General features: G+C 36.4%; 1 protein-coding gene across 2 annotated transcripts in view; it reads right to left on the bottom strand.

Moving 5' to 3' along the window:
* The window catches only part of LOC145688234 (ankyrin repeat domain-containing protein 16-like), a 324431-nt gene that overhangs the window by 105423 nt on the left and 192983 nt on the right, over positions 1-26025 (bottom strand). The window lies entirely within an intron of this gene.

Below are 26025 nucleotides of genomic sequence, written 5' to 3'. Positions count from 1 at the left end.
TCAAGTTGAATTTGAGTAGATAAGATGTTACATTGAAATAAACTGGCAGAACACTTTTAATAACATTAACCTATTCCAACAAAATTCGTACAGAATGTTTGTGTATCTTAGTTATAGAAATTAAAGAGGACTTCAACTTCTCCGATCTCAATGAAACTTAATGGATTTAAAATTTTCTTTTTTTATGAAAGGAATGGAATGGAGAAGGAAGGAAGCGCCTGGGAGTGAGTCCCGAAACTTTTAAAATCGATTATTTTGGGTTCTTATTCCACTAAAACGTAAAATCTATTGTAAGAAAACAAATGCTCTAAACACCCAGGGCCCACCATCTAATCAACTAGCAAGTTGAAAGAAACACATCTTTATCTCGTTCTTTGTAAAATTGTCTGCAAGGAGAGAACTCACCTTGCGGAGTCTTTGCCAACACGTTCACATCTTACAAGATTGGGTCATGAGAGTACATATAATTCCTAGTTCTCTATCAGAAAGTTAAAGGCAGTGGCGGCTTTAGCGGTTAGGCCGGGCAGACACGGAGCTATACAAAAATTTAAAAAAAAAAACTATATAAACGCTGAAAGATACAATAAAGAGTAAATATATTTTCCAGTATTTATATTAATGGTAGATAATTATTTAAAAATAGCATCAACCGCTACTGTAGAAGTAACTTCTTACTGTTGTTAATCAATCAAATGTGTATATGTACTCATAAGCAAGGGAGCGGACCTACCCAAAATTAAAATCCTAAAGCTGCCCCTGGTTAAAGGATGAGTGGTGGTGTTTGGGGAAAGGAATAAAGTCCCTATCTTAAACCGTTTGCTCTTGCTTTTCTTAACAACACAATTTTCAATATTTCCAACGGGGAAGGCCCACTTCAAGATAAAATTTGTTATACAATTTTTGTATTGATCAAGATATCAGCCGAGTTGTTCTTTTTGATTTTTCTTCTCTCAGTATACGGGCCACTTTCAGACCGCTTCCTCATTCCTTTCTTCCTTCCCCAGACCTCCTCCCTTCTTCGACAGGTGTGAAGATAACAAAGAAAGGAGTGAAAATTCAGGAAAAGACAAATTTCTTCTGTTAGTAGAAAAGAGGATGCTGTTAGTAGTTTAAAGACCATCCAGTAACATGGCGAGTGAGGTTTGTGTGCTAATTCACTGTGTCGATAACAGCCCGTACCTGCAATGCAAGGACGACGCTAGCGAAAACCTACTACGAAGTAAAAATTTGATTGCAGACTTGGAGTTCAGCGTCTCTTTTTAGTACTAAGTCTGTATGAGATGGAACATATTGTTCAAAATGAGAATCAAACCACTATTTGGGTATTTTTCGAGGGGAGATCTATATCAGGAATCCTACCCAAGCTGATTTTAGAATGATGATTCATGCACCGCATGCAGCACAAAATGGACATCGAAAAATAATATTTGTCACTGTTGACACTGACCTAATGGTACAATGTATATATCATTTTGAAAAACTGAAAAACATGGGCGTAAAAGAAATATGGATTTGTGTCGGTATTGGAGATTCTACGAGAATGGTTCCCATTCATTATACAACAGCTTCCTTGGGTCATGAATATTCTTCCGTTCTAACTGTTGTTCACGCTTTATCTGGTGTAGACTACACCAGTAAATTTGGTATGAAGAAAGCAATTTTAGATTGTAACTCTACGGCATATTTGAAAGATTTGGAATTACATGTGAACCACTTCACGAAGTTTTACAGTGTGCTGAGGAATATCTTGTTCAGGTGTTAAAGAAAGGTACGACTTGCAAAACACTTGATGAACTCAGACTATGGCTGTATATACACGGAAAAAATGTGTCGTTTCAGGATCTCTCTCCTACAAGCAACAGCGCTCTTGAGCACTTGAAAAGAGCTTTTTTCCACACCAGTATGCAAATACACTGGATGAACACTGGGTACATTTAGACCCTCTAAGGTTTGCATTTGAACTGAGCAATGGAGCTATTATGCCCCCAAAACGCTTCAATGTTTTCCACTGGATTTAATTCAACCATGTAATTGCCTAAAATGTTCAACGTGTGCCTGTTTGTGTCGGAAGTCAGAAATCGAGTGCTGCTTGTTCTGTAAGTGCAGAAGTGTCGCAAAAGACATAATTGATTATAAAAATCCATATACCTAAATTATTTTGAGTTAATACTATTGTAAGTTATATTTTAGCTCGGGACTAAATGAACAGCAAGGAAACTAAACAATAAATGATATTATTATTATTATTATTATTATTATTATTATTATTATTATTATTATTATTATTATTATTATTAACTTTTATCACATTACAAAAAGTGGTAGAGGAATAAACATGCCTTACAAAGTTCGTTTACTTACATACCCGTATGAAAAGAAAATGCATAAGGAATTTTCAAGGCATTCCAGTGCTGCGCCAATTACAGCCATTGACAGGTTACAGGCCTCTGCGCTTTGCTCCATACAAAGTGGAATATTTTCGTTATTTTAAACGATAGAGCAATGACTGTGATGCCGTTCGAAAGCTCTTAATGTAAACTCTTTTGTATACTTCACAAATATTCAATATCTTGGTATCATGTTATATTATTTGATACTCAAGACAAAAAATACATTAACGAAAAAGTATTTTTTGCCATTTAGGGCGCCATTATTAAACATGGCGGCCACACATGATAATTAATTTAAGTTAAAAATAATTTTATATCCATTTTCGTTCATCAGGCGTAAAACGGTGTTTCAATTTTTTTTATTTATTAACAAGTTACAAAGTGTTAAAATTGTTACAGGTGATTTCCCATGGCCGCCATTGCAAAACAGTGTGGGGGTGAGGGACAAACACCCAACTTTTTTACTTCCTTCTGGACACAAGAATATATTTCCTTAATAATTTCCTCTATACACGGACTTGCATACAGAAGTATTGTCAGCCCCATGACTATTGTATGAATAATGAAGTGATATTATAAGAAAAAGGGGAAATAATATTGAAAATGCATTTACCTTTACGAAAAATGCTCTTTTCCTAGATAATGAGTTTGTCAAAATAAATCTCAATTATTAGAATGCTTTCGGCATCAAACCTCAAATTTGTATTTTCATTTTAACCAATACTTTTCAGTTTTTCTTCTTGTTCGAAAGTCGAGATGGCGATAGAAGTTCTGTGTGAATCTGGTGGTACACTTAAGTCCACTAATGCTAAGATTATGCACACAGAAAAAAAGACCCTCCCTCAGGGGCGGATCCAGGACCGACTTCTGGGGGGAGAGGCGGTGGGTTGTCGTACTGCTACTTTTAAGGGCTCCAAACTTTGGGATGGGTTTTATTTATATATATAAAATAAGAAAGTTTCTTCTCCTGGGGAGGGCAATTGCCCCGATCGCCCCCCCCCTGGATCCGCCCCTGCCCTCCCTACTCACAAATAATTATTCATTACAACAGCCTTCTTCTTCTCTTTTTGCACATTTTTCATCTTCCTGTGCATTTGCAGTCAGCAATCCTTCTAGAGACCAACTGAAGTAAACTCAGTTTGTAATCTATTCATTTGTTCATCACTCAAGGAAGTATTCATAGAATAGGGATATTGAGGTACAAAATCATTTCACCTGAAACGCCCAAGTTTACTTTTGGTAAAGTGACATCACAAATTTCTCTAACGAAGATTTCTGTTTTTCCTTCTAGACAATAGCAGTCCGTTTTTACCATTACTTTTTTCAGGTGCTTTGATTCCATTGAGGAAATGTGTAGTTTTGAAGCAGCAAAAGCCTCAATATTATCTCGAGTAGGATGGTTTTGGTGCCAGCACAGGTCCGGCAAAACAATTTTAACCAAAGAGCAGAATAACGCTGAACTATCCAAATATGCTGAAACACCTAGAACAGAAGCTACAGTATATAACACAATTTTGTACTTCATCATAAAATAGTGTAATCGTAACTTTTGCTTCTTCCCCCTTCCACCTATACGGAGAAATTTTTCTGAACTAATGGCTCTACCACTGAAAACATTACCAGCTTATTTTTTAGTTTGATTTAAAACAAAAGTTTTAGAGAAAAACTGTATACGGTTTCAAGAATTTGTAAAGCTGGTGTTAGATGTTAAAAGTGCGTCACGGCCCTTCCGCTATTCCTTTGTTTACACAACAATAATTCAAGCAAGAAATTCTAGGGAAAACAAAGAGTAAATTGCGTAGTGCTTTTCATGTTGATGAAACAAGTTCCGCTCTTTCGATTCCTATAAATATCCGTCGTGTTCTTTAACAGAAATTTACAAATAAACAAATGAATACATATACTAATTATGCTCTCCCTCCCCCCCGTCTCTCTCTCTCTCTCTCTCTCTCTCTCTCTCTATATATATATATATATATATATATATATATATATATATATATATATGTGTGTGTGTGTGTGTGTGTGTGTGTGTATGTGCGTGTGCATGTATGTGTGTGTTAAAAAAAATCCGCTTTTCTATGACCCAAGTTCAAAGTACTGCATAATATTACAAGCTGGGTTTTGTGCAAATCAAAACAATTATCCACATGGATGAAATTGCAGCTGAGAACAATGTCAAAGAAAGTCTCAAAGCTTAACATTCAATTCCACCCACAACACACACGCACATACCCTCACTCACAGGCATGCGTATGTTGGATGTATGTGTGCTTTGTGAGTGGAGTTAAATGTTAAGCTTTGGGATTTTATCTTGTGTGTGTGTCAAAACACAATATTTAGATTAATAAAAATAAAAACATATAACAGGATATATGTCAAAACTTGTTTATTTAGGTATTTATGTATATCGAAATTCGACATTATTCAATAAATTTTATCTGCCCATGCTACATTTCACTTTGTGTGTTGGACACTTAAAACGCTAAACTTAATATTCAACTGTACATATGGTACTTTCATTTTTAGCAAAATATTTCAGAACATCCTTTGCAATTGTTGTGTTTAAGAAGGTCGACAAACCCAGAAAAGAAAGAAACGAAGTCTCTGAAAAGAATCAACATTGATAAGGCTGTATAATGGAGTATGGATTATCCGTGGTTCCGTCTTATCTGCGTGTGTTCCTGTTTCGCAGAAAGGGGTTCAAACTGGTTCTTCACGATCAGCGTTGCCATGTTTCGAAGAACAGAAAAATGTGTGTGTTCCTGTTTTGCAGAATGAGATATTTTACTTTTTAAATAAGTTTATGGAAAGCCTGTACTGCACCAGAAGTACGCCGATATTTGTATTACATGTTGAGAAATTGATTCCGTCGTAATATTGTTATCACATATACAAATTGTAAGTAGCAAATTATTCCATAAATTATTGAGAAAGTCAAGATGGTTGGAATATCAGCACACCGTAAACTGAAAGGGAATTGCTATATAGAGAAAGGAACGAAAATAAAGTGATGGATGCAACTGTATTTTGTCCATGTCTATTTTCATAGTTATATAGGGCGTACATTGCACGGAAAGTACTTCGGACATTTCCACTTCTCTTTAGCTTATTGCAAAACCAGTCAGTCATTGTGTATACAAACGCGTGCATCAGCAAATCAAGAAAAAAGCTGAAGATTGTTGATTCCAGTTTCGTATACAGGAATTTATGACTGACTTTGCACAAGCGGAAATAAATGCTGCAATAGAAACATTCTAGCAAGCGACATTACGCATTTGTTTGTAATGCTGCAATAGAAACATTCTAGCAAGCGACATTACGCATTCCTTCCACCTATAAATACAGTAATACTTGAAAGTTTACTTTTTTATTGGATTGTTATTCGACTTCTTACGTTTTACTAATTATATTTTTATTAATGTTTCAGGGAAATAAGAAACAAATTTGATAACAACAGAAAAACAGAGCACGAACAATGCCGAGGATTAGCATTTCAAGTTTAATAGGAAGTAGACATAAATCATCCCTATATACACAGATTCATTCTACTTTTGAAGCAAGAACAGTCCGACAATGCGGCTGCTAGAAGCAGGCAATTTAACTTGTGGAGAATATTGAGAAGACTTTTAGACAGTCGTACTTGGGTTCTTAAGAGTGGGTTTAGGTGTGGCGAGGTTGGCCTTATTCCGTACTTTAATGCAGTATCTGAATGCATCCATTTGGATAGCTGGAATTAAAAAAGAAGGTGATATTAAGACTGGCAACTGTACTGTATTTATTAAGGTTCATGCCATTACTGTCTAATGCATTTTTTTTTTATTTATGTGTCTGTGTGTTCGCGACAAGGCTCTATTGCGAGCAGCCGCATCTCTTTAGATTTATGTTGGTGTTTTGTTCCTTTCGCCAAATATTTTTAACATTGAGGTCCTCCAAAACTTGCGTTTCTGCGAAACAGGAATGGGTAAACTTGGCAACGTTGCACACTGATAAGGCATTCTGCGAAACAGGAGGCAAGCGTTATCCGAGCTTAATCGAAACAAATAAATAAAAAAGATGTTTTCAAACCCAATCCGGTTACAACGAAGACCAGTTTGCAAGTCTTTGTTCCAGGAACAAAGCAAAAAAACCTGGCGTAAAGATAACGACCACGCCCGACGTTGCCACATTTTTTGTTCCGTGTGATTTTTGAAACACTTATTGGAAGATCTAGAAAATAAAAATATAGTTTTCGAAAGCCTAAAAGAGGTTAATCTAAAATATGTCATTTACCGGTTGACAGAATCTTGGGACAATGTGAAAGAATATATCGTTCTGAAAAGCTGGAAACATATTTTGCCAAATAATGATAGCACAAGGATGGCATAAATTTAAAAATCTTCAAACGATATAGAATTAGTAGATCTCTTAAACAGGGTTCAGTTACAGAGGCTGTAACAAATGAAGATGTGAGTGAATGGATGCGAGATGATGAACAGTATGAATTGTGTGATGAGACCATTGTAAATTTGGTCACACAAGATAACAATTCGAGGGACGAAGATGACAATATAATGGTAAATGTTGAAAGAATCAGTCACATGAATGGTTTAATCGCGATCGAGAAGGATCTGCGTTGAACAGCAAGGCAACACGACACAAGCTGACATTATAATGTTACGTCGTCTGCGCAATTTAGCGGCCAAGAAACGAAGCAGCAACCCATTAGTGCATAAAGTTTATAAATAAGTTCTAAAATATTCTTGATAGAACTTGGCAATTATATGTCCAAATTATGCAAATCGGAAGTCATAATCATTGTACGCTCTCTGTGAGCGGGAAAAGGAGGTGTCCAATATATTGGACGCCATGCACCGTGAACAGTTTTGTGTAAATTTTTTGTCGTCTTTTTTGTAAGGTATTTTACTTAGATATACAAAGTAATATAATTTATTTTTCGTAATGAAAATTACAATGTTGCTTCAGTATCAATGTCACAGTTATTACAAAATTACTATATAACATCTTTTACAAACATACTCATGATAACTTTAATAATTTTGTATATTTTACTCTTGAATAACACAGTAAACATTCTTGGTTTACAACGATTCAAACTATACAACTGGCATTGTTATTCAAACAAAGCGTTATAGACAAAAAGTTTTCAGTTCTAGACTTGGATTCGGTGGTTTGGGTAGTCGGTTACTTCTTCGCGTGATGCTCCAGGAAGCACTTTGGATGTAGTACGATTTTACACTTTGAGTACGTAAACTTCGCTTTTCCTGTGCAATTTTCATTTGATACTGCCAAACTTTTTTCTATTTCTTGTGGCCAATGACTCGATCCATCGTAGCAAACATCGATAATGGGGACTGAAAACTGCTTTCCTGATGTGAAGCTGTACCATCCATGCATTTGAAACCGCTACGTCCACAAAATCAGCAAATATTGGCCACCACCATTTCCTTCGTCTTATTATTGCACGATATGTGGAAACGTTTTGATCCATTTGATCGATATCTTCCATACCCTTCTTGTACTGGGATATTACAAATGGTTGCTTTACCATGATTTTTTGTTGTTGCGACCACCGAACTTCGCCGATTGTCATAGTCTCGTAATTTGTTGCTACTGTTACGACACCTTTGTCATGTCAATGCACAACTAATCTATCATCGCAGTAACAATAATCAAAGTGTCCTCTTTCTTCTTTCTTCATTGACTTCTTACTTTACAGCAATTCAGGATTCTTCCCTCTTGAATTGTTCCTTTAGCGCAGATATATACTTCTGACAAGTGCTTCATTAGGGCTAAATTAGTAAAATAATTATCACAAAATACCTTGAAACCGGCTCCCATTTTAACTTTGCCGAACAGTAGAAATGACAATACATCTCCTCCAAGACCAAAATGAAAATGGCTATTCTGTTCTTTTGTAGTGTAAATACTGGATGCAGTAAGAAAATCTGGACTTGAGCATTGAAATAAAAGTATTACACAAAGCGTGACAAAGTGTAAAGCTAAGTGATATGCTTTTATGTAACACTAAGTGTAAAACTTGCCATTTACATGGCAACACATAGCTTGTGTAACAGTTTTCTTTCAATAAAATGTGATAATGTGATTTGATCATTAGTAAATATTGAATTCACCGGAAAACTTGAATAATCAACTTATGGGAACACTGTTAGAAAAGCATGTTGTTTAACAGTTTTGTTTATGTTTCAAGGATGACAGAATATAAGGCTAGTCTTGCTTCCTCACAAGGAAAAAGTAACTACTGGAAAAATGAAACAATGCTATCTCTTGTGTGACTACAAGCGGTACAAGCGAACCAATGAATCTATAGCAAAAGAGCATCTCGTGCATAGCGTCCAATTTATTGGACAGCCATATATTTCTTATTGTGTAATTCATAGTATTACAATTCTGGACATTATGTTGTACTGATTGAATTCTAAGGACATTTGACTCTACAATAACGTAAATATAAGGAAATAAATCGAGATAGTAACTATAATAAAGGACATTTACATATCCCGTGCGCGACTCAACGGAACTGCAGGAATTCATTTTTTCTTCTTCTTCTTCTTTACAAGCAACCTGTACCCAGAGTTACCAGGATGTGTGCGAACCAAGTTACTTTGGGTCTATACATCAGGTTAAACAACCTTTCGTTATGACCCAATGATTTAGCTTTCAAATAATCCGCCATATTTCAGTGTACAATTTATTGGACGCTATGCACTAATGGGTTGGAGCAGAAGACTACGAAAAACTTCTTTTTTAAAAATGATACGTGTAGCTAAACAGCGCCTTATTTGTATTGTGTTTTACTTATGCACGTATGTATGTTCTGCATTGTATGTCCAATAAAAATAATAAATACAGTAATAATAAATAACCTAATAAAGAGAAATAATCAATAAACATCAATAACAAATACTGTACAAAATTTTCTATGTATCCATCCGTGTTGGCCGAGTTTTTGCTTATCCGAGTTAGATTCAGTGCATATTAGATCAGATAATCGAGACTCACTGTATTTCTCACATATGAGGTCAAAACTAGAATACTGTTGTACCCGGTACTGTTTGGATACAAAATGCCACTTAATACTCTTTAAAAAAATACTTAATAGGCCTATAGTTTAAATTCCTTAAATATGCATGCTGTTCTACCTCCTTAAATATGTTCTATCTCGTCCATGTCGTTCTGGTGAACGCATCCGTAGTATGTTCCAACGATCCACCGTCGCATTTAGAGTTTCAGGAGCATGTTGTGCGTGGCTTGGTCGTGCCGGGGAGAGAGAGAGTCACCGTTCACAAATTTGGCTCAGGACGTGGATCTGTAGCTAGAAACAATCCATCAAGGGATATCTTGGAACACATTCCAATCAAACTCGAGAACAGCAGACGCTGTCAAGTTTGTGCGGGCAACAATGTTTGTAAAGATACCTGGATGTTTTGTACTGGCTGCAATGTCCCACTCTGCATCCCAGACTGCCATCGACGGTTCTACAGTCCCCAATAGTGGTAAGTACACTCATGTCCAAAATTATTGTCGCCCTGTCTATAAATATGTTGTTGTGGGAATATAATTTGATAACGATTTTGCCTGGTATTTTTAAAATGTTAGTATAATTGGCAAAGACATGTATGTGGAAAATTTCATGTAAAAAGAGCAGTAAATAAGAACAATAAAACGAAAATAAACTTTTCTTTTTCCATTTAGCAACATTTTGTTTTACTCATTCTAATTTTCGTATTCTTAATTCTTTTCCTATGAAATTTATCACAAATATACATTTGCCGATTATACACATAGTATCAGTATTAAAAGTACCCTGCAAAATCATTATCAAATTATATTCTTACAAGAAGACAGTTATAAATATGCGACAATCATTTTGGACATGAGTGTACATTTTCTTTCTGTGGGTTTCGTTCTGAATTACTCGCTCTGTACTGTACCAATGGCTATCGTTTTTATATTATTGTCATAATTGTGTTGCCTACACATTAGCACTATTTTTTTTCAGCGTAGGGTGACTGCAAGAGTTGCCAGACTCCCCAAATTATATTTTTATCCTATTTTTAGGACTTGGTTTCTTCTTCTTCTACAAATAGAACGGGAATTGCACAAATATTACCTCATTGGAATCTGTGTTTCATAAATTTTCCAACGATGCATCAATCATGAGACTGTGATAATTAGGGGTTTACTAGGGCTGCCAACGTGAAGTCCGCAAGAGACCTTCGAAAATGATATAGAGGGCACTTTCATAAAAATTTCAATCTGAAGTTTTATATTGCTTTGTATTGCAGCAATGGATACCATTTTTTAAAAATATTACTTTCACAAGTGTGTTGCCTACACATTAGTATCATTTTGTCACTGTAGGGTGACTGCAAGGCTTGCCAGGATCCTCCACATTTTATATTTTCATATTTTCAGGGCTTTTTCATTTCTTGTTCTTCTTCTTCTAGGAACATGGTGAGAATTGCACAAATGTTACCTCGTTCAAATCTCTGTTCCATGAGGTTTCCAATGATGTATTAGTCATAAATCTGTAATAATTAGGTGTGTCACCAGGGCTCCTAACGTGAGAGTCTACGATTCCGTTCAAATCCCTGGCGGGCCTAGAAAGGTTAAACCTTTTATTTGGCACATTTTTAACCTATAGCGTTAATGGAGCTGAAGTCTTGGACCAGCAATAAAATTGATGTTAATATATATGGTGCATTTTCTGCAGCAGAGTAGCTTCATATATACATCTTAAAATTGCGTTTATCTGCCATAATAAATTTTAACTCATGTTCATAAATTATCAGTAAATGTTCGTTTCATTTTATGTTTGCTACTGCTACTACTAATAATAATAACAATAGGTTCATTACAACGCATTTTAAAAAAAAATGTGGTATAATATGTTTTCAAGGAGAATAACATTTTATTGTGCCGTGTTGAGTCATGGATAATTTATGCTATGCTGCAAGTAGAAAAAGGTTGCGGAACATCTAATCAACAATACAGTGCCTTCTGTTTGCCTGGCCTTTTAACCTATTTTCTGGACATGAACAGAGTTTATGACAATATGCGTGAGCATTGGTTCTATTAGTGAGGTTGGTTTCCAATCAGACGTAAAATTGGACTTTCAATCGGTCCAGATCCTATAGTACCTGATACATTTTGCATGAGAAGGGACAATACGGTAATGAAACCTGCACTAACCTAAAGATACTCAAAACCATTGATCGTTTTACAGTATATGATTATAGAAAAAACATGCATAATTATCCTCACGAATCTTAATGACGTCATATTGTTTTGCTTCTAACAGCCTTCGTATGAAATATATCTTCACATATATTAAAGGAAGAGGTGATCTATTAAGTGCAATAAGATTTATCGCACGATATTATTCTATGAAAAAAAAATCTACGAGCACCTGAGTATGAACCTTACACTTTTGGTTTCACATATTAACGCTTTAGTATACCGTTGGGCTAGTATCACCTTCTTTGCAATGGTTGTATTCTCGTTTCTATTCGTATGATTGAATTAGAGGCTTATTATATTTTTAACATATTGTTATTATAGTTTCACTTTTCTTATTATTCAATATGAGAATGAATAAGTATGTTCTTTTTAAAGCTTTTTCATTACCTCTACTTACTTTTGAGTTATATTTATTCTTTTATTCTGTTAATTCTTCAAGATAATATTTACTCTTTATATATACGAGATGTGTAAATAAAGTAATGAGACTGACAATACTGCGTACGAACCGGCAAGCTGGTGACATGGGACTTGGATGGAAGATGGAGGCTGAACAAGTGATACACCATCAGTGTAAGTAGGAACTCGCTAGCGTCACGTTGGTTGTCCGTAGCGACTATTTAAGCGAAGAAGGTTTTGCTTGTGTGTTCTGACAACGAGTGACACAAATATTGAGCAACGGTATGCGATCAGGTTTTGCTTCAGACTTGGACACAGTACAGCGGAAACTTTTGCAAAACGTCGCCACGCCTCGGAGACAGTGTACTGTGAAGGGCCCAGGTGTTTCACTGGTTTAAGGTATTTCATGTACTTAAAGAATTCGAAGTGGATCTGTTTGCTGTGAAATGAAGGGAAAGAGTGGGAGGAGCAAGTATACAAGAGTCATTTCCGATAGAACGCTGCTTCTGAATAGATTAATCGAAAAAGTTAACAAATTACTTCCTCATTATGTTGTTTCAGTTCTTATGAATGTAAAAGTCTTACAGGTAGGATACTATTCTACAAGAAATAAAAAATGTATGGGATTCAATCCAGCGTCAAAATTAGGGATGGCCAGAACCGGTTCCTGGTGGAACCGGTTTTCGGGTCTGAATGGATCCGGTTCCGGAACCGGTTTTTCGGATCCAGGTCTGGAATTGATTCTTCGGATCTAGGTCCGGAACAAGTTCTGAAAACCGGATATCCGAGAACCGGTTCCGTGAGGAACCGGAACTTTGTGGCCATCCCTAGTCAAAATGCTTCAAGAGTTTAAGGTCTTTCACTCTACTCACTCATCCACGGGGACTCCTTTGCAAGAGCTTCTTACTACATACCATGCATTAAGCTCTCCTAACCGTAATGCCGAACCTCAAGAGAACGGTTTTCCTGTCTCTTTCTATGTTTGTGTACGAAATATTGATTACGAAGTTAATATATGTTCGGTAGATAATATACAACATATTTAGACATTAGGTTTGAAATAATAGATATAACATTTTACCCCATTCCCCCGTTGGCGTGGGAGACCCGGGTTCGATTCCCGGCGGGAGCTCATGTGGTTCGGATTCCACGTTAATCAGTAGGTCCACGTCTCATATAGCCTCGCTGCTGAAAAGGGACGCTAAACTAAAATCACCTCACCTCACCCATTCCCCCGTTGTCTTTCGTCCTTTATCCAGTTACTGGAAATTTGTGAAATTCTTTTCACTACAAAAATCCATCAAAGCACGATTGCTAGGATTCACTTAATCGAGACTAATTTTGTCTTCTGCATATAATTTTATTATGCTTTTTTAATAATATTTTTCGGAACATTTTAATACAAGGAATGCTTTCTATATTCTCTACTTACTGATTACTCAACCAAATAAGGAGGAAAAAATGTAGTAAATGAGAAAAATCGTTCAATATACGAGCTAGATTTAACGAACATAGGTCAACCTTTTTGGTATAATCTAGAAATAATGTCATTGTTAGAAGTATATAGGATATTATAAGAAGATACACTGTTCTGTACTTGAAAGTATAACTAACAGTACAAAAATAAACGTTAAATTAAAAATGTATAATTTTAATTGAACATTTGTTTTCCAATTTTAGGTCATTTTAATTTTATTCTTATTAATTATCAGATAATTACAATTTCAGAATTGTGTGAAAATAGTAAGTTTTCATAACAATAGATTTGTTTTCCCAATACCCTTAATTATATCCATAAATTATACATTAACTTCACAAATCACGTCAATTCACATTGCATAGACTTAGTGAAAATTGTGTTTTAATTTTAACCAATTAATTTTGAAAGTAATTTTAATTTTAATCGCTACTTTTCCTGACAATATGTAATTTAATCAATTATTTTCATTGCCTTTATTTTTAATTTTAACCCGTTATATTTTTCATTCATTTTTCCAACTATGGCTATTTCCAAATGCAGTTATTGCTCGAAGAACCTTCCTAACTATACCTGTGATTGTTGCCTGAGAAGAAAGAAGTTTCTACAAGCTGAAACTTTTATATATTATATATACAGGGTGGGCCATTTTAATCAATCCACGGAAATATCTGAAAAATGATAAAACATAGAAGAAATGTTTGAAGTACACGTTATATATTGCTAAGGGGGAAAACCAATTCCACCAAAAGTACCCCTCCCCACCCCCCGTAAATGGGGGTAACGGGGGTAACTTTGAAATGTCAAATGGGAACATGGGTCGATTAATACCTCGTTCGAAAGGTCTTGAAAAACTAAGTAACGCTGTACCAAAAGATGTTTCGTATGAAGCACCAGTTTCAAAATGGCGGTCATGATATGGTTCGGAAACTCCAGTACCCGTAGTATAAAAACCATGGAAGGTAAATGAATGGAACAAAATTGAAATACGTAAATATCATAGGGCATATCGAATGATGTGATCCCTGTGATCCCAGCGGCTTCCGTGAAGGGGTCTTGTGGGCTAACTTCAAAATTTCAATGTCCGACCGAACAACGGTTCAGGCGTACGGTTGACCTACCCAATGCTGTTTGGAAGGCAGACTTCATGGATAGAGAATTGGTGCAATGAGTTAATACGGATGGCCACAGTTACATTTTGATTAACTATTAGCACTCATGTCATATTGTGAGCTTGAGGGACGAAACAGTGTGTGCGTATATCCCCGAAATGCTTTCCGAATAACCAGCACGTATTGCATAAAAATTTCTGTGGCGACGGAGATTAGCAAATTCACACGTTCGTAAGTTCCAGCAACTGTATTATTCGACAACTTCTTTCATATAACGTTCCTTCTGTTTTCGCATCAAATCATACTCAGCCATAGAGATATGCGTTACCATTCAAATAAAATTTCGCCTTTTTTTTAGTCACTAAAGCGTCATCCTTACAAACAAATGTTTCAACCACACCATACCTATTTGTAGCGTAGCCTTAATTTGCGAATTAAAGTAGTTCTCATTTGAACTTTCACAGTTACTTTCCACCCCACTCACATACAGAGCGCAGGAAGAGATTGTTTTGCAGGACTTGGATTTCTCTCTATACATTATGGCAATTTTACTCTAACATATTGAAGTTAGCCCCCAAGATCCCTTCAGGGAGGCCACTGGGATCACAGGGACGACACCATTCGATATGCTCTATGATATTTACGTATTTCAATTTTGTTCCATTCATTTACCTTCCATGGTTTTCATACTACGGGTACTGGAGTTTCCGAACCATATCATGGCGGCCATTTTGAAACTGGTGCTCCATATGAAACATCTTTTGGTACAGCTTTACTTAGTTTTCCAAGACCTTTCGAACGAGGTATTACTCGACCCATGTTCCCATTTGACATTTCAAAGTTACCCCTCGTTACCCCTATTTACGGGGGGTGGGGAGGGGTACTTTTGGTGGAATTGGTTTTCCCCCTTAGCAATATATAACGTGTAATTCAAACATTTCTTCTATGTTTTACAATTTTCCAGATATTTCCGTGGATTGAGTAAAATGGCCCACCCTGTATAGAGTCTATACGTACATACCAACGACCAGCACTGACACAGGAGCCGCTTCTAGGTCTTTCCATGATGTGAACTGAATGTATTATTCTGCGTGCATTAGAAATAGATGATTTAATTAAGGACTTCGCAGAGGAAAATGAACGAAAGTTCATTTCAATTAAGAATACACAAGTTGTGTAAATAAAAAGCAATTTGTGTTAAAGCTTTATGAAGATATAAACGTTGTATTATTTTCTTCTATTTAAATATTATACTTCCTTACGGAGTTATGATCTTTGTTATGTCAATATTTGTAAACAAGTGTTCTATGATATGATTCATTTTGTAAATCAACGTTATGCACTATTATAAACCATTGTTGTATCGTTCTGTAGGTTTCTAATAAATTACACAGAATTATCTATATGTTCATTTACAACTATTCATGTGTGTTTCGCATATTCTTTACCAGAATATTTTCCTGTAGAGAAATTATACCACTAACTTAGAAGACCCAAATTCTGATTCAGTTTCGTAATTGATACTTTCTTTTCATTCAGTTTAATAAGTTAACCTTCAGAAACAGACTTCTTTAAACTAAATATTAGAAGCAAATGTTGTTGATCAAATGGAAATTCAAAATTATTTGGAAAGTGGTGGGGGGAAGCGCCATATGAATTCTTTGAACGAGTAATATTTTTTCCTTGCACCGGCTATCCATTCTAGTGTGTATAATTTGGATGTTACCCACCTAGCCGAGTCATAAAATTTGCTTCTCCACTCTTACCCTGAGACTCTTTTCTTCACAGCATGAATGGCCTGATAGCGTATAGTGACTGTGGCCGGCAAAGAACCGAAAGTTACGGCTTAGAACCTTACTTCGTACCAGCCTTTGCAAAAATTTCGGAGCCTAACGCAACGAAATACTTGCAAATATCGATTATAATTTCTATGTATACAGTAGGTATCTGCAATATAAAACGCAATTTTGCGTTGCGTCGATGTAAACGACTACCGGAATAGGGCTCTTAAGCTATCACATATATCCAATACAGCAAGAAAGGTATAACCTATTTTATATTAAGAAGGTAGGCCTACACAGCCCTTTTAAATTCTCATTTTGAGTACTGTTAGTATTTGCCAACTACGGAATTGTTACGCCACGAAACGCCGCTAACGAAATAGACATTCGTAAGTTATAACGAGATAAATGAAGAAAATAGGCATATTTTTAAGTATTAGTATCTTCTTTATTGAGAACATTAGTCCTGCTCATGCCATTTTTTGTGGGTATTCAGAGATCAACTGCTGAATGGAGGGCATAATCAGTAAAATTCACTGAAGAATCTGAATTCGTTTTAGTCATTGTAGAGCATAGAGGTGTTGTAGAGCGCCACTCGGAAAGGGTCCATGCTCGTCAAGGTCATCGAGCGGGAAGCGTACGAGAGTAATGACCTCAGGGTCATCATCACACGCGCTACAATGCGCACTCTTTGCAGTATTAAGAACCCTAATCGTTAAAAAGGACAATAGTATTTTCCATTGCAAATTGTAATATTGACAATAAAGGCAATTATTTTAAAATAATAGCATATAATGTGAAAAATTCTTTCAGTGTTCACGAACTAACAATCAAGTAGTCTATGGTATTTTTATCCTTCTTTCGTTCATCTTTCATCTATCTCTCTCCCTTTATAAACATGAACTTGTTTTCACATAAATTGCAAACAATTTTGCGCCCCTTCTACAGTTTCTCTTTTTGTTTTAATGCATGAGTGATTATGTTCAGTAACGACACAATATTTCACCAATTTTGATGTTCAATATGCCAAAATTATACTTTATTTTCAGGGCCGGACCAAGAGCCGGAGCCGGACAACCTGGTCAACTGCCCGGGACAAAATCTGGAGGGCGACAAAACGAGCTTCAAAAAGTAAATTTTATAACGTGTTTTCTATTGACATTTTTGGCTTATATTATACCATCTTTTTCCATTCCACCTTGGAAGAAGAGCGTTTCTTAGTACTAGGGGGCTGTATCGACAAATGGAGATATGACATGTAAAAGAAAGAGTGAAGGGAGAGTTGGTATTGTTTATAGCGGGCCATGTTTTTTGTGAACTTTTCCCAGGCAATGAATGTTATTGGATTTTATATATATTACTCTTTTAAAGTGGTAGTGGAGGGGGAACAGTATATACAACACTTACTTCTAATTTCTTAGAAACGACACCGCCACGGCAAACTGTCGGCCTTGGTTGAAAGTAGTGTCTAGGAGATGTTATTGTTTCACTATTCTGTTGTTCGCAGTTCGCAATGCTGTTCGATATTGATTTTGTTTATACATATCGGTACATAAATAATATACATATTAAAATACTAAGTTTATATGCTTGTCTCAAAAAAAAAGAAAAAGAAAAAGAAAAGTTTATATGTTTGTCTCCAATCCTTTCGACAATGAGATGTCGAAAACCCCAAGTGCTAGAAACGTGCCGTTTTTTCTGGTCGTTCCCAAATTTTGTGTAGATTGTAGAGTTCTAATTGAATATTTTAAAAAATGTGGCCATTATTTCTTTATTACATGTTTAAGGGTACACTGGAAGTGTTGAAGTTTTAATAAAGTAAAGCATCATACCCTATGAGTTATACGTTCCAAAATAACAGTTGTATACTGGGATTGTATCTCTCTTAGGCGTTTGTTTCATGGCCAAATGATAATGAAAAACGAAGGATAACCATTTCTCCAGACTAAGACGAATCTTTATTGTTTGGAGTATTTTGCCAGATGAACACCATATATATCACTGACATTATAGTTAATTGTGTATGTAATGCAGGGGTGCCCACAAGGGGGGGCTATGACGCAAACTGCGTCATTGAAATATTTGGGGGGGTTAAAAATCTATATAAATATGCTTGAGGGTGTGTAAAAATTAATCGAAAAGATTTTTTTTTCATGGAAGAACACCTACGGATAGACAATTGAGGGGGGTGCGTCATGGACATGAGGGGGGGTGGGCACCACTGATGTAATGTATTTGCTTATTACATACTGCATGCAAGAAGAAAGAAAACACTGATCATACATGAATTAGAAACTCCAAATGGAAGTAGAGCTCCTTCGTGGCTAAGGGGTTAGCGTATGCACCTTTGGCGTGGGAGACCCAGGTTCGATTCCCGGCGGGAGCTCACGTGGTTCGGACTTCACGTTAATCAGTGTGTCTTGTCTCATATAGTCTCGCTGCTGAAAGGGACTTAAATTCAAAATCAACTAAACTCTACAAATCGAACCGAAAATAGGCTCAATCTTTCAAAGTGTGCGAGATATTGAAAAAAAAAATTAAAAATCTCCCCTTTACGGTACCCCTCGCCAATTTTTTATCAAGACGTATTACATTTGTGTCTATAAAGGGAGATGTACACATGTTGTGAGGAATGACATGCTCATATGTAAATGATGCGCTGTGTAGAGAAATCAGGCTCAGCTAGTAATAATAAAAAACACAATGTAATTGGTACCATATGTATATTTTCAAGTACTAAATACACCTATATCATGTATTTGAGTATTATTTTTTTTCTTTTTGAATAATGGGTTTAAATAATAAAATAACAGTAACAAAATGTAAAATATAGGCTAGGAGAAGGAGTCGCCAAAAAGTCACTTTGCCCGGGTGAAAATTTTTCCTTGGGCCGCCCCTGTTTGTTGCTGTAGAAATGGAATTCATCTCAAACAACATCAAATAACAGCTCAAACAACAGCTTTACGTTTTATAGTCTCATCAAGCTGAAGAAAGCTCTATTCCTTGACTATAATAAGTAGAGGTTTATGCGGATGCCAATATCTGCATGAATATAGCTTTATTTTCATTATGGACGACATGGGCGGCGATTAGGGGGGCAAGAGGGGGCAGTTGCCCCCCCCCCCAGTTTTTTGAAGTGGCCACTTAACTCTTTTAAATTATATCATCTGTTTTTCGGTAATAGGCTAGAATCTTCATTATTCGACTTTAAAAAAGTACCAAAAAAGCTTTTTACTTGTTTTTCTAAAGCCTGGAGGCATTGTGGAACATGTTACATATGCTTTCACGCCTTTCTGCGTCAAGACCTAGTGTGATGACGTCATAACTTTAAAAAATATTTTTGTTGACTTTTTAATTACTTTTTGCAGGGCTTACTTTTGCACCTAGAAGATTGACATTCTGCACACACATTCAGTGCACCCTTCAATATTTTCCTGATTCTTTTCAGATTTTAGCGATAAAACAGTGGGGTCCAGAGGGGCAAAAAGTTAAAAAAGGATATATTTTTAACAAATCCCTGTTTTCGCGATTTTTCCTCCCTAGATACATGATGGAGACATGTGAGTAGTACCGTTTGGAAGGCTGTCCTCTTTTAAAATGAATGATGTACGAACCATGATCCTAGTATAAATAGGGATGTCTCAGGGAATTTTTACCTGAGATCCTTTTTTATACGGGAATCTGGATTATTGTAGAAATATTATTTTTGGTGGGCTTACTTTTGCACCTAGAAGATTTAAATTTTGCACACACATTTAGTACACCCCTTAGTATTTTTCACATTTGTTTCAGATCTCTGCGTTAAAACAGGGGGTACAGAGGGGCAAAAAAGTACAAAGAAGGAATATTTTTTTAAACAGATTCCATTTGTTCATGATTTTCCCACCTTAGGTACATGATGGAGACATGTGAGTGGTACCGTTTGAAAGTATGTTCTATTCTGAAGGGAATGATGTACGAACAATGATTATAGTATAAAGAGAGATGTCTCAGGAAAATTTTATATTCCATACGGGTCATCTGGGGCATTGTGGGAATGTTCGTAGCTCATTGGTAAACATTTTCCCGCACTTAGTTTTCAAGATAGAAGCTTGAATTTTTTATACACATTTAGTACACTCCTTCATATTTTTCAGTTTATTTTGAGATCTGTGCGTTAACAAAGGTGGTCCAGAGGGGATCAAAGTATGAAAAAATCAGAAAAAAAATCCAGATTTCCCTCAAAATTTCCCGTTTTAGGGACATATTAGGAAAACGCAAATAGAATAGTTTGAAAGGTTGTTCTATTCTGAAGAGAATGAGGTACTAACCATGATCCTAGGATAGATAGGGATGATGCTGTAGCTGATTGACTGAAATTCAATAATTTACCTTTAAAAAGCCATAATTTAAAATGGTTAATGTATATAGTTGCATTTGGAAATGTAAAGTTTTTCATGTATTACTGGTTCAGAGAAAAAAATGGTACCATATAATATTTGTCGTTGCGTAAGAGTGTATTGGTTATTTGTCTTCCCGTGGAGTTAAGACATCTACAGGAATTGCGTTACAATTGCAATTCAAAGGAATTAATATTACAATTGCGTCGTAGCATATGCTTGTAGTATTTACTGTCTTTCATTTTCTAAGAGTAATAACATATATTTAATGGCAAGTGTGGAATTAGAAACGTAAGTTGTTCATTAATCCCCAGTTTCAAAATAACTTCTACAAAACAAGCCTCATTATTCATTAGTATGATTAATAATATCCTTTCTATTTATTTGTTTTATAAATATGTTATTAAATAATCTGATCACACAATTTTCCTGACAGAATTTTAAGATGTTCATGAGCAAGGATTCAAGGGTTAGTACCTATGTGCGTTGCTCTTGTCAATTTCTTTAATTAAATATGAAACACGATATACGGTATTTTAACTGAAAAATATAGTATCCTATTAGTTATACAACCTTTCGTCAAACAAAGTGTTAGAAACAACCAGGAACATTAACATTGATATACACATATTCAGATCATATCGTGCCCCCCCCCCCCACTTTTAACGTCCAATCGCCGCCACTGGTGGACGATATAAAATTTGCGGATGTTCATGTATAGGCAAGAGTTTTCGTGACTACTCTTCGAAGAATAATTAATTACATGTATAACTAGTAGGCTATATGAGTCACTATTAACATTATCTGCACCACTCTTAGGAGTATGTCACTGGTAAGAGTATGTGTATCATTGTTAGAAAATAAGCTGCAGTAAATACAATCTACCACTACTTGAAAGCGCATTTTTTTCATATACAGCCGAAAATAACTAAACACTTCCGGTTCAGCAAAATAAAAACTATAAACAATAATTATTGGCTATAGGAACGTAGTGAATACAAGAAGAACAGATGGCAGAACTTATACTTACGTAAATGGGTCAGAAAATTCATACGTTAACAAAACTATTTTCGAAAAGGATTAGAGGAAATATCATACGCTGTTCGTTACTCGGTACCAATGTGAAAAATGCCACGTAAAACTTTGAGTAGAGAAAAAAGTAACTAACTATCTAACTAACTAACTCTATGGCCTATGGAACCCGGAGGTTTAATGCCGCGTTCACAAAACCTCTCCACTGACTTCTTTCCTTAGCTAACTGCATCCAGTTTCTACTTTGTATTCCAATCTCTGTGAGATCCATCTAAATATTATCCTCCCATCTGCGCCTACGTCTTTCTAATGGTCGTTTTCAGATTGGTCTTCCAGTCAAGACTTTGAAAGCGTTTCTACTTTCTTCCATTCTAACTACATGGCCCGCCCACCTAAGCCTCCTAGACTTGACGACCCCAACAATGTTGGGTAAACCGTATAAATTATGTAGTTTCTCGTTATGAATAGTGTTGCCACGAGACGAGACATTTCTCGTGTCCCGTCTCGTCTCGTCTCGTAAACGAGACGAGACGGAACCCTTTTAGACGAGACACGAGACGGGACAGACTACTTGTCCCGTCTCGAAAACGAGATGAGACACGAGACGAGACGGGACGTCTCGTGAAATGTCTCGTCCCGTCTCGTGTCTCGAAAATGCAAACGCTGGCGGGAATGTCCAAGATTGAAATTGCCAGTGGTCATATAGATTGCAAAAGGAAAATTCCCTTTGTGAGAAAACATGTTGAAAAGCCTTCATAGAAAAGTGTCCTCTGTCTATTGAATGAATCAATCGTGATACATGAGCTTCCAGGAATATCATCCTTAATGTCTTGTCCCCAATTCCCCTTGCTGTAAACTGAGGAATTCTCATTTCTTTCTTTTTTTTTTCATTGCTGGTTGGAATGATGACAAACAAAATCAAAGACCGGGGAAGATTTTTACAAGGTCAAGAAACCGAACTACCACACCATCTATTCAATTTGAAAACTGGATAAGGTCTACACTCATTACAGGCTGTAGTTGAAAGTTCTGGTTGAGATGGCGGATTCTCTGGTGGCGGTATTCTTTTTGCTATATGTACCGAAATTAACCGAAAACGGCAATTGAAGTATGTCATCTTGCAACTACAGTAAAATGTTGTCTTCTCTCTCGTTCTCTCTCTCTCTCTCTCCCTCTCTCTCTCTCTCTCTCTCTCTCTCTCTCTCTCTCTCACACACACACACACACACACACACATACACATAAAAATACACTTTTACCATTTTACCAATCGCTCGCTTATTATACAGCAGTCATGTTCTAAAATTCACCCGTTCGTTTGGAAGGCGGGCGTTAAATGAAGAGGTTTTACAGGGGGACATTCGTTTTGTTACGCGGAAATGTTTGATCTGACCAGTGTGCGAAATTGCCCTCTGCTTCCAAGGTTCGCCGACCCTACTGTTCCTTTCCTCTTTTAAGGTCGCGTCATAACTACCCTCCTTTGAAAACCGAAGATGCAGTAAAATTGTGACGTCACGGCGGGAGCAGAAACAGCTTTCGTCCAAGGTCCTTGTCATTCACCCTTGTTTGTTTCTTTGATTTTTGCAGGAAAGTGAGTGATTCTTGCTTTCCTGTATTAAGAAAACATTAATTACTGTAGTGCTCGTGTTAGCCTATAAGCATGTCGAATTCTACACTAAGTATTTGTCGCAATTATAGTAGAAATACTACGGGTTCCAAAGTTATTTATCATATAATTCCCTCGGTTCCTTTGCGGAAAGTTTGGCGAAAGAAATGCTGTCGGAAAGATATCTTTAAAGTTGAAAACGCCAGCGTCTATTCTGATCATTTTATTCCCGAAGCTTATGGACATAATTTAAAATGTGAGCTTCTAAATATTCTACCCAAGAAAAAGTTTAAAGAAGACGTGCCTTCACTATACGGAACCGTGTTGATGTAAATAATGAAAGAATTAAATGTACGGAAGTTAGGTGTTTAAAGAAAAAACAAATCAGACATTGGGGTGCAGCCAGATGAAATAACTATTGTGACTGAAATAAAAAATAACTCTTTGTTTATGTTATTTTTCGTTTGTTTTGTGGAGAGTGAGGGGCATAAACCAAAGGAAGAGCTCTCCTTTTTGCGTAAAGAGAACGAAAAACTGAAGTCTAACTATGTACAAAGCCAAAATAATATGTTTACAAACGAAGTTAAAAGAATTGGAAAGCAAATATAATAAAGAATTAATTTCAAAGGCCAGTTCTAAAATATAATATTGTGATCGTTTCAATAAAGTGGTTAATAACCGGTGGTGGATATATTACGAAAAAGTTTTATACAGGGCCAAGTAAATATACTAATGAATGGCAAGAAAAAAACTAAGATGGATTGATTAAGATATCATTCGTGCATTAACACAACATGCCTCATTGATAAATTATACAATCATCTGCGGTTACAAGTTCGAATCCCCGTACCCAATGTGTCAACATTTCGACGTTGTATGATTGCGAATAGATCACGACAATATAAGAAACTTTAATCCAAAATGGCCACCCAAAAATCAACTTTTTTTAGACCACTAGCTAATCTGTGTGTACTGTCATGAGTTTGTTACACAAACGGGGCAACCACCATATAGTGGCACACACCCCGCGGTTATGGGAACAGATTTGTACCATGGAGGTGAAGACTGGCCCCAAGCATTCTTTGGTCCGATGTGTCGTTCAGCTCCCATTACTATGGTACTTTAAGTAGAGCTTACTGTGCAGTAACATATAAAATTTCAATCAAATACTTTCCATTACTCAATAAAATTATTTGGTTCCGAGCTTTTTTAAAAAAAAAATAATTGCAACAAATCTAAACATGCTAAAATGAAAAGTAGTTTTTGGATTGGTATGGAAACCTAAAGGCTGGAATATATGAAATCAAAGTGTACACACATATCTATCTCTCTATCTCTCTATTTATCTATATATCTTTCCATCTCTCTCTCTGTCTCTCTGTTTGTCTGTCTTTCTCTCTCTCTCTCTCTCTCTCTCTCTCTCTCTCTCTCTCTCTCTCTCTCTCTATATATATATATATATATATATATATATATATATATATATATGTATACAGACACTATAAAGCAAGTGGGCTGATAGTATACGATAGTGTCGTGGATGGTGACACCTTTACATCGAACTTTGCTTGTCGTATAAACATTATTTGACATTAGTGTCTTCATCTTCAACGTACCTATGAGCAATTTACTGTATATTCGTGTATTGAAACTGGTGAAACTAATTTCAATGTTTCAGAATGAAAAAAAAAAAAGCCAGGGTCGAGAAGCCTCAGAAAACTAACAGCAGTGATATATTATCTTGTAAATTATTTGACCTTGCCTTGTGAGCTTATTTGAATTTATTTTTAAGACCTTTAGGCAACTTTGGCCCACCCCGAATGGATGATGATGGGAAAATTAGTGGAATGAAGAAAGTGGTAGGATACTAGACAACTTCGAGAAAACACACACATTCGAAAAATGAAATGAAATGAAATATTTGAGTTTTAGGTCCCACGGTAATGCCGGTTAGGCTAAAGGAGACGGTGATGATGAGTAATGAATGAAATAGTGGAATGAAGAAAGTGGGATGAAACGGGAGAACCCAGAGAAAACCCACGCACACGGTGTTTGTCCACCACAAAGTTCACTTGGCAGGGGCTGGGATCGAACCCGAGACCCCAAGCGCCAGAGGGGAACGCTCTACCACTGAGCTACCGCGGCCCCCACACACATTCGATGTTTGTCCACCACAAAGCTTACATGGCACTAACTGAGATCGAACCGACTACCACATACACCAGAGGTGAAGGCTTTACGGTGTAGTTACCGTGACATTTCTTGTCTTTGTGTTCTGGTTAATACTTGTAACTTAGTTGTATCTTGATTAGCATGGTGCAGCCTGCTACATTTAACTTTCGTTCCCATGGTATGCTGCTATATTTTTTACGAGACAAAACGAGACGAGACGAGACGGGACAGAACCTCTCGAGACGAGACACGAGACGGGACGAGCGCATTTTTTCGAGACGAGACACGAGACGAGACATGCTTTGCACGAGACGAGACGAGACAGCCTGAAGTCTCGTCTCGTCTCGTCTCGTGGCAACACTAGTTATGAAGCTTCCGCCATTCCCCATTCCCGTTCCTCTTGGGTCCGAATA

This window comes from Thermobia domestica, chromosome 6 (assembly GCF_964235325.1).
Source record: "Thermobia domestica chromosome 6, izTheDome1.hap1.1, whole genome shotgun sequence".
In the NCBI taxonomy this organism is placed as follows: domain Eukaryota; kingdom Metazoa; phylum Arthropoda; class Insecta; order Zygentoma; family Lepismatidae; genus Thermobia; species Thermobia domestica.
The sequence above is the reverse complement of the archived record's forward strand: the minus strand, read 5'-3'. Positions and strand labels throughout refer to the sequence as shown.